This window comes from Sapajus apella, unplaced genomic scaffold (assembly GCF_009761245.1).
Source record: "Sapajus apella isolate SASKATOON/1434 unplaced genomic scaffold, GSC_monkey_1.0 scaffold46, whole genome shotgun sequence".
Classification (NCBI taxonomy): Eukaryota; Metazoa; Chordata; class Mammalia; order Primates; family Cebidae; genus Sapajus; species Sapajus apella.
The window spans coordinates 6,770,481-6,780,179 of record NW_022436986.1 but is presented as its reverse complement, the minus strand read 5'-3'; the positions used below and the strand labels follow the sequence as shown (position 1 = coordinate 6,780,179).

Genomic DNA, 9,699 nt, shown 5'->3' with positions numbered 1-9,699 from the left:
CTCTAATTTACAGAAACAGTAGCCCAGGCTCGGAGTAAAGGAGCTTTCCCAAGGTCAGTCAAGCAAGGATGTGATGCTCAGCCTTCATCCAGCAAGTGACGGACCCCTCCCGTTACACTCGGGACGGGGGAGCAGGCACTGGGGGGTCTTAAAGGAGACAAGTAAGGAAAAGCGCCGAGCACAGTCATCAGCACACAGTGGGGACGCTGGGATGAGAAGACCGCGGTACTGCGGGTCACCTGGATTCCCCACAAGCAGCTCCTCGAGCCCGGGAGTCCAGAGCCCACCCCGCTCCCCACCCTGAGCGCGCCACTGAGTCCCCCGGAGGCCCGCGCCCCGGAGCTTTGTAGGCAGCAGGCCTGCCCTACTCACCGAGTCCCATCGCGGCGCGCGGAGGCGGCCGCCCGGCGCCCGGCCTGCAGAGCGGGGGTCGCAGCGGCGCGGCCCGAAAGCCCGCCATGCCAGCCCCCCGCCCGCGGCCCCCGCGCGCCCGGCCCGCACCCCCTACCCGCGCCCCCGCCCCGCTGCGGCCCGCCCGGAAGGGGAGCCTCCTACCTGCAGCGGCGGCGCGGCGGCCAAGGCGACCGGGGGAGGGGCCGGCGAGGCGCGAGCGCGGGCGGCCTGGGCTCCTCTCTCGAGCAGGGCGGCCGGGAGGGCCGCGGGCTCCCGAGCGCCGGGCGGCGGCGGCGCGCCCCCGGCCGGCCAGGCCCCGCCGCGCGCGCCGCGGCCACAAAGCGCGGGCGCCGCCGCCCCCTCGCGGACCGCCAGCCGCCTGCCCGTCCGTCTGCGCCGCCGAGGAGGGCGGGAGCGCGGTCCCGCGCCAGTCCCCGCTTCCCCGAGCTGCGGCCGCCGGCCTCTCGGGGCCTGGGGCGGGGCGCGGGGTGTCCCCCGCCCACCTGCCGGTCGGCGCCGACCTCGCTGCTGACCTCCTCGGGCTGACGTCCTCTTGCTGATTTAGTTACCTTTTTTCCCCACCTTTGCAGAGGAGCTCCTGAAGGGGCCCGAAAAACAGTTTTATTTCTATGAACAACAAAAGAATACATTTGTCACACGGGATTTGGCGGCCATGGACACGAGTTCAGTCCAAGTCCCCCGACTGAAATAGACCGTTTTCTTTTAGGACTCCACAAACTTCTGTTAATTTGCGGAATGTGCCTCTCCCAGGACCGCGACTGTGCCCACTGGAGCCTGGGACACTGTGCTGACTCAGTGGGAATTAATGCGTGTGAAAACAACAGCTCCAACTGTCGGGACAAGGCACCCTTTACCCTTCCCGCAAGCAGAGTGGCTGGGTGTTTCTTTTGCTCTGGATCCGTTGGGAAGATTTCAAGCCCAGATAAGTGCAGAGAAGGCTTTTTAACTTTTTTTTTTCCCAAGGTGAAATTCACGTAACATAAACCATGTAAAAGTGAACGATTCAGTGGCATTTATTACATTCATAACGTTGAGCAACCACCACCTCTAACTAGTTCTGAAACATCCGTCACTCCATTAAGTAGTAATTCTCCAGTCCATTCTTCCTCCAGACCCTGGCAACCACTCAGCTATTTTGTCTCTATGAGTTTACCTTTTCTGGATATTTCATATAAACGGAACCATACAATATGCGGCCTTTTGTGTGTGGTTTCTTTGACTTAGCCTGTATTTAAGATTCCTCTATTTTGAGGCGTGGATCAGTACTTCATTCATTTTTATGGCTGATGAATATCCCATTGTATGTGCATATTACAATTTGTTTATTCATTCATCACTTGATAGATATTTGGGTTATTTCCACCTTTTGACTGTTGTGAATAGTGCTGCTCTGACCATGCCTGTACACATATTTGAGTACCTGTTCCCAGTTCTTTTGGATACATATCTAGGAGTGGACTTTCTGGGTCATAGGATAATTCTATGTTTAACTCTTCCAGGAACTGCCAAAAAGTTTTCCACAGCAGCTGAATCATTTTATATTCCCACCAGCAATGTTTCAAGGTTCCAAGTTTCCACAACCTTGCCAACACTTGCTATTTTTCATTTTCGTGTTTTAATTCCTTGAGCATTTTTGAGACTGTTGCTTGCCCTCCTGACTCGCACCATTCATAGCCCTAAAATAAAAGCTGATCTAGGACTTCACGATGTACAAAGAATCACCTAACCCTTTCTTCTCCCAAAATACAATCGGTGGCAGAAGCACCAATAAAAATAAAGACCCTAAACTAAGACCTATACTTGCTAGTCCTCATTCTTTTTTTTTTGAGACAGTCTCACTCTGTCCCCCAGGCTGAAGTACAATGGCGCAATCTCAGCCTACTGCAACCTCCACCTCCTGGTTTCAAGCAATTCTACTACCTCAGCCTCCCATGTAGTTGGGACTACAGGCATATGCCACCAAACCCGGATAATTTTTGTATTTTTAGTAGATATGGAAATTTGCCATGTTGGCCAGGCTGGTCTCGAACTCCTGACCTCAAGTAATCTGCCCACCTTGGTCTCCCAAAGTGCTGGGATTACAGGCAGCTCATTGTTATTTTAATCATAATTTTTCTGATGTCCAAGAGACCTTGAAATTGTCCAGAGAGCCTGGAAACTAAGATTATGCCAGGGGAGTTGCTACAGTGTACTGGTTAACAAATTATGATACCAGACTGAAAGCCAAAACTGTACATCATTTCCACTTATTTTCCACTTAGTGCCATAAGTCCATGAAGATTCCCTTCTTAAATACAGACACAGTCAAGGGAAAACTATTGGGGTGTGAAATTAGAAGGTCAATTCAGATTGGAAATTTGATTGATAAAGTGATGCAGTGTGGAAAAAGCACTAGATTTATGTGAACTAAGTTAAGCCACTGAATCTCAGTTTTCTCATTTCTGAGATGGGACTATGATGCCTACCTGGCTGGATAGATAAAAGCTTCTAGTCTTAACTTCAACAAATCATCAGTGTTATTTTATTGATTTAAACAATGATTATTGTGGCTCATGCCTGTAATCCCAGCACTTTGAGAGACCAGAGCATGTGAGTCGCTTGAGCCCAGGAGTTCGAGACCAGCCTGGGCAACATGGCAAAACCCCATCACTACCAAAAATACAAAAACTAGCCAGTCTCATAACCTGGTCTCAAAATAAATAAACAGATAAAAACTTTTAAATTAAAAAAATTATGCTGTAATAAATACATAAATAATGATGATTGACATGAGCCACATGTAGAAGTGCTGCTAAGGAGACATAGGAAATTCATCTTTAGTCATGTATCTCCTCCTCAAATTAAGACAGCAGACTATCTTAAAAACTAATGTGGCAGGGTAACTACTCAGGCCTACAATGTGGTGGCTGCCTTCCCAGCTCTCACCTTGTTCCATGACTTAGTACTGCATGCTACCTTGGATAACTTTCTTCTTCTTCTTTTTTTTTTTTTTTTTTATTTTGGATCACTTAAATCAAACTAAGTAGGTTTTTTGAAAGCAATAAATGTGAGCTATTTTATCAATAATAAAGCTATTATAACTTCTCTGTAGAAAGTGTTAACAGAAGGGCAGTGTCTGCACAGAGTCTAGAAAAAGAAAACCATAAAGAACTCATCCACATGACTTGTCCCTTCCTCAAATGCTGGAGGGTTCCTTCAGGAGATCTATTCCCTTGGAGATGAGTGATGCATTGTACTTCACAGGTTGCTGAGAGTAACTCTACATGTTGTCTCTTTTTTGCTAGGATCCAGGCTCACCAAGGAGCAGTTGATATAGCAGTTGATTTCAATGAAGTCTTTTTTCTTCTTTTTTATTCCTTTTAGGGACAGGATCTTGCTCTGTCATTCAGGCCAGAGTGCAGTTCATGATCATAGCTCACTGCAGGCTCAAACTCCTGGGCTCAAGTGATCCACCCATCTTAGCCTCCCTAGTAGCTGATACTACAGGAGCACACCACCATATCCAACTAATTTATTTTTATTTTTATAGAGAAGGGGTTTTGCTTTGTTGCCCAGGCTGCTCTTGAACTCCTAGGCTTCAAGCAATCCTCCTACCTTGGGCTCCCAAAATGCTGAGATTACAGGCATGAGCCACTGTACCCAGCCTGGTTTTAACAAAATTTTCTTAAAGGAGGGAAAATGCCCTGAACATCCAACATATAATATAATATATATAATATAATATATAATTGTATTATATATAAATATATAATATACAACTATATATAACATATATTATAAATATATAATATACAACTATATAATATAATATATAATACTCTAGAGTTCTGTGAAAGTACAGCTGTCTTTGAAAATTTATCTATTGGCGTTTAGCTTATCCATCTATCTGTTATGATTTTAACTTACCAAATCCAGTCTCCCCAAAGTCTAATTACACATGGATATTAGAGACTCTTTCCATCACATTCTTTTGGTGACAAAGAACAGAGACTCATCCAAACTTGCTACAGGAGAAGGCTGTTTATTGCATCTTAGGTATTGAAAGATAGGAATCCAAATTGAGAAGGACTTCACAGAACTTAAAAGCCACTGGGGACCTCGTGCAGTGGCTCACACCTGTAATCCCAACACTTTGGGAGGCAGAGGCAGGTGGATCTCTTTAGCCCAGGAGTTTGAGACCAGACTGGGCAACATAGCAAAATCCCTCTCTACAAAAAATACAAAAATTAGCAAGGTGTTTTAGGAGGCTGAGGTGAGAAGATCATCTCAGCTCAGGGAGGTGGAGACTGCAGTGAGCTGTGATTGTACCACAGTACTTCGGCCTGGGCCGCAGAAAAAGACCCTGTCTCTAAAGGAAAAAAAAAAAAAAAAGGCACTGGGAGGTTAGTGTGTCTTCGCTCTTGTTGCCCAGGCTGCAGTGCAATGGCGCTGTCTCAGCTCACCACAACCTCTGTCCCCGGGTTCAAGCGATTCTCCTACCTCAGCCTCCTTAGTAGCTGGGATTATAGGCGCGCACCACCACGCCTGGCTAATTTTTTTGTACTTTTAGTAGAGATGGGGTTTCTCCATGTTGGTCAGGCCGGTTTCGAACTCCCGACCTCAGGTGATCCGCCCACCTCAGCCTCCCAAAGTGCTGGGATTACAGGTGTGAGCCACCATGCTGGACTTTTTTTTTTTTTCTTTTCTTTCTTTTTTTTTTTTTTTGAGATGGTGTCTCACTCTGTTGCCCAGGCTGGAGTGCAGTGGCGCGATCTTAGCTCACTACAACCTCTGCCTCTCAGGTCTCGGGTCCTGCCTCAGCCTCCTGAGTAGCTGGGATTACAAGTGCACACCACCACTTATATTTTTAGTAGAGATGGGGTTTCACCATGTTGATCAGACTGATCTTGAACTCCTGACCTCATGATCCTCCTGCCTCAGCCTCCCAAAGTCCTGGGATTACGGACATGAGCCACCGCAACCAGCTGTCTCTCAGTCTTTTTGTGTTGTTACACCGCTCTCCCTCTGCTTACTGTTGCTGTACTTGTCATCATAGACACCCCAGCCCAAGGTCAACAAGGAAACCTCCTCCTTCTCTCTTCGTTCATATTTACCCAGACAAAAACTGTGGGCTCAATCCATCGTTTCAAGCCAGGACGTAAGCTGGCAACCTATGAATTGACTAGTTTCAGATTAGAAGTCCACTTCCAATCCCATCAGATGTTATGAGATGGAGAGGCAGTGTCACCTGGTGCAAAAATAGCCACCTGGCACAAGCAAGGGCTGTGAGGGTATTCACCAGAAGTTGGCATGGGTAAGTAGATACACTCAAGTCATTCTATTAATATGCCCATATTTTCTGAGCCAAAGATAAGAAGAAATAGCATAAAAATTATTTGGGATCCACTCTGATGGTAGAGGCAGTCTGGAATGACGCAGTTCAGATGCTGAAATATTGCACCTTCTCAAGTATTTTGAAAGCTAATAAGAATAAGGAAACAAGATCTTTGAAATTGAGACTTCCTGGAAAATCTGTCACTACAAAATAGTAGGTGATCAGCCAGGTGTGGTGGCTTACGCCTGTAATCCCAGCACTTTGGGAGGCTGAGGCAGGCAGATCACTTGAGGTCAGGAGTTCAAGACCAGGGTGGCCAACATGGTGAAACACTGTCTTTACTAAAAATACAAAAATTAGCTGGGCGTGGTGGTGCATGCTTGTAGTCCCAGCTGCTCAGGAGGCTGAGGGAGGAGAATTGCTTGAACCCAGGAGGTGGAGATTGCAGTGAGCCAAGATCACACCACTGCACTCCAGCTGGGATACAGAGAGAGACTTTGTTGAAAAAAAAAAAAAAAAAAAAAAAGTAAGTGATCTTATAAAGCAGAGTACCCACATCACAGAATTGTGGAGAGGATGGAATGAATTTATATATGTAAATCAATTTGATGTTTTCTGTATAAATATTAACTATCATCATCACATATTGGAGAACTGGATAATCTTTGATCTGTGCTTACTCTACGAAGGTACAGTTATGCTGTTAGGTAATCTCTGACTGCCAATCTGTCTCTGCAGATTTCTCATAAATGCAACATCAAACAACAGCCAAGCAGAAGAATCGCTTTTAGGAAGCTTCAGGAAATAGCAGTCATGCCCTCTCTGATCTTACCAATGTATGCATAGAGTTGGTTTTCTATCTCAACATCCCCTTCCATAAGTTGGAAACTATTCTTCAGATTGCCGGACATATCCAAATATCTTTTATAATAAATGAGTATTGAAAGAAATGAAAATACCTCAACCTGCAGAATCCAGCTGTTCAGAGAGCAAATGAGAGGAAGAGCCTGGAGTGCTGAACAAGAGGCTACAGGTAGAACTGTTGAGAAGCCCAAAAGCCAGAGCTGAAAAGCAGCCTTAGAAGAGTGGCAGGCCAGGAAGTTGTGGGAGACAGAGTCAGAATGAAATCCAGGCTGCATGAAAATTCCAGGACTCAAGCATTTCAAATGCCTACACCCCACCTTTTCCTGAGGCCCACTTTGTAAAATGGCTGGGCTTGCAGGGTACTGGCCACTGGACTTGCTGGTGCCACAGCAATTTGATGTTGAGATGGTTTTGGTGAACACATTCCAAGCCCATAATACATGGACTCTTAAGCTTTTACTATGTGTTTTTGGAGTACTTGATCACTCTAAATAATTGGTACCTAGGTGTATAGTTATTTATTGTTATACAACAAATTACTCTAAAATTTAGAGGCTTAAATCAACCAACATTTATCTCACAGGCTCTGAAGATCAGGAAGCAGCTTAAATAAACAGTTCTGCCTCGAGGTCTCTCCGAAGGTAGCCAGCAAGATGTCACCTGGGGGAAGAGTCATTTGAAGTCTTGCCTGGGGTTGGAGTATAGACTTCCAAGGTGGCTCACACACTCCCAGCTGTCAACTTAGTGCTAGTTTTTAGCACGAGGGCTCAGTTGCTCTCCATCTGTCTGTTGCTGAATTAGAAATTTGAGTGAAAAGATGAGGGTAGCAGCGACTAATGTTGAAACAACTGTTAGGGATCAAAAGCAAACTCTGTTTTTTAGACATCAATCCTCCCTGTCAGCTTCCGCTAGACTGTTTGAATAATCTCACAAACAGGTGACTGTCCTTCCCCATAGCAAAGTATTCACAGACATATTTTAAAAACGCCACACTAGATGCAGCAGCTTTGTACTATGTCAGGTTAGCTAAGCTAACCTGGTACTATTTCCCAGAATTCTAATCCTTATATATAGTTCTGGCTTAGACATGGATATAAGAGAATTCTGGGTGAGTTTTGGAAGGTGGAGATTTGGAAGCTGGAGACGTGTCTTTTACACTCTGAAGGTCTTCCTGGACAATAGGCAGTGGGACGTCGTGTCATGATCACTGGCTAACCTTATGCTATGGGGCAGCACTGGGTCATGCAGCTCCTTTAGCTTCTCTGAGTCCTGAGCCACGATGAAAGCATGAACATCAAGGTTAGAGTTGGTGAGAGACAGACGCAAGTTCTAGTGTTCCTTGTGGGCCACAGTTTGTCCTCACAGGTTTTAGTTTGTCCGTGACTGTGTCCATATTCAGTTTCCTTCCCATCTGTCAATCTGGGCCACACACAGCAACTTCAGGATCAGCATTAGACTCAGAGGCAACAGCAGCCTGCACAGACTGTCACCACTGCTGCTGCAAACCTATGTTACTTTCTATAAAGCTACTTGAAACTGTTCATTATTTCTAGAGCTGTTCTGCCACTAAGAGCCTGTGAAACCTTGGGGAAGAGGATTGATGTCTGAAAAACAAAGAGTCTGGTTTTGATCCCTAACAGCTGTTTCAACATTAGTTGCTACTACCCTCATCTTTTCACTCAAATTTCGAATTCAACAATTTTACTTCTCAGTGTCTTTTCTAGAAAACCTTGCCTGTGATTACCAAGAGGCATGTTCATTGCAGCTTTGATTATGGAAAATAAAAGGAAGGCAGGAGGAAGGAAGAGAGGAAAGAAGGAGAAAGGGAAAGAGAAAGAGAGAGAGAAAGAAAGCAAGAAAGAGAGAGAAACATTGGAAACAACTGAAAAGTTCATCAATAGAGAAATGCATCAATAAACTGTGGTATTTCATAGGACTGATAAAGCATTGTACTGATGTGCATTTTCGTTTGTTTGATGATTTTTGGTTTGGTTTGGTTTTGCCAAGCCATTTTGACTCCACAGTTTTAAACCTGGTAAACATTTTAGTCCTGGGCACGTTCCCACACAAGGACATTTTGAATTTTATTAGTTTAGAGACAGGGTCTTGCTCTGTCACCCAGGCTGGAGTACAGTGGCACATGACATGATCATAGCTCACTGAAGCCTCAAACTCTTAGGCTCAGGACTCTCAAGTGGCTGGGACTGCAAGAGCATACCACCGAGACAGGGTCTTGCTGTGTTGCCCAGGCTGGTATCAAACTCTTGACCTCAAGCAATCCTCCTACCTTGGCCTCCCAATCTTCCTGCCTTTACCTCTCAAAGTGCTGGGATTAGAGGCATAAAGCACCATGCCGACCAGCAAAGGACATTTTAACCTATTACTCTTAACTCTACTACAAAATGAGCAGTTAGTACATAAAGACAAAGCTAAAAAAGCAAGAGACCAATGGAAGATTACAAGAGGATGTGATTCTTCTGGAGCATCTGAAAGGATTTGCTTGCAGTGTTTTCATAAGTTAAGAATTAAATACAAACTATCAGTATTGTGTCTAATTTATAAATATTTCTGGTAGAAAGAATTAATACAAAATAAAATTGACAATCGCTAAAACTGCACATGGTAAATGTGCAATTTGACAAGTTGAATCTAAACTTTATCTGCAAGTGAAAATGTTCAAGAATAGTGAAGAAATTTTGCAAAAGATTCAAGATGGCACTCACCCTATCAGATAGTATCCTATAAACTTACTGAAATTAAATCTGCATGTCGCTATACAGGATTAGACAATTAAACTCAAAAAATATAATAGAGCCCTGAAAAGACTCTTGAACATGCAGAAATATCATTCATTTAGACCATAGAGGAAAAAAATAATTAGTCCACGAATGGAGTTTAGATAATTAATTACCTATTTATAGAGAAATAAATTCCTATGCTGCATCATGTAAAAAGAAAGATTTCAGATGGATTTTAAAGATACATGTAAAAAAAATAGGTATTAAAATAAAATACAGCACTTGTTTGTGTTATCAGAAAAGGAAATACAGACAGCAGGTCCTTGAATAACCTGTCATTCAACATCCTTTATTTCTAATTTTGACGAG

At 44.5% G+C, this 9,699-nt stretch overlaps 1 protein-coding gene across 2 annotated transcripts in view; it reads right to left on the bottom strand.

Annotated features, from left to right (window-relative positions):
* Positions 1-754, bottom strand: part of MSANTD3 (Myb/SANT DNA binding domain containing 3) — a 23,914-nt gene extending 23,160 nt beyond the window's left edge. Inside the window, exon 1 of one of the 2 annotated variants that reach the window (XM_032240203.1) lies at positions 556-754. The gene's annotated coding sequence lies outside the window, so the exon portion shown is untranslated. Of the gene's footprint in view, positions 1-372; positions 521-555 lie in introns of those variants that run through there. The other variant, XM_032240204.1, reaches the window with a different exon arrangement.
* Positions 755-9,699: the final 8,945 nt, after the last annotated feature.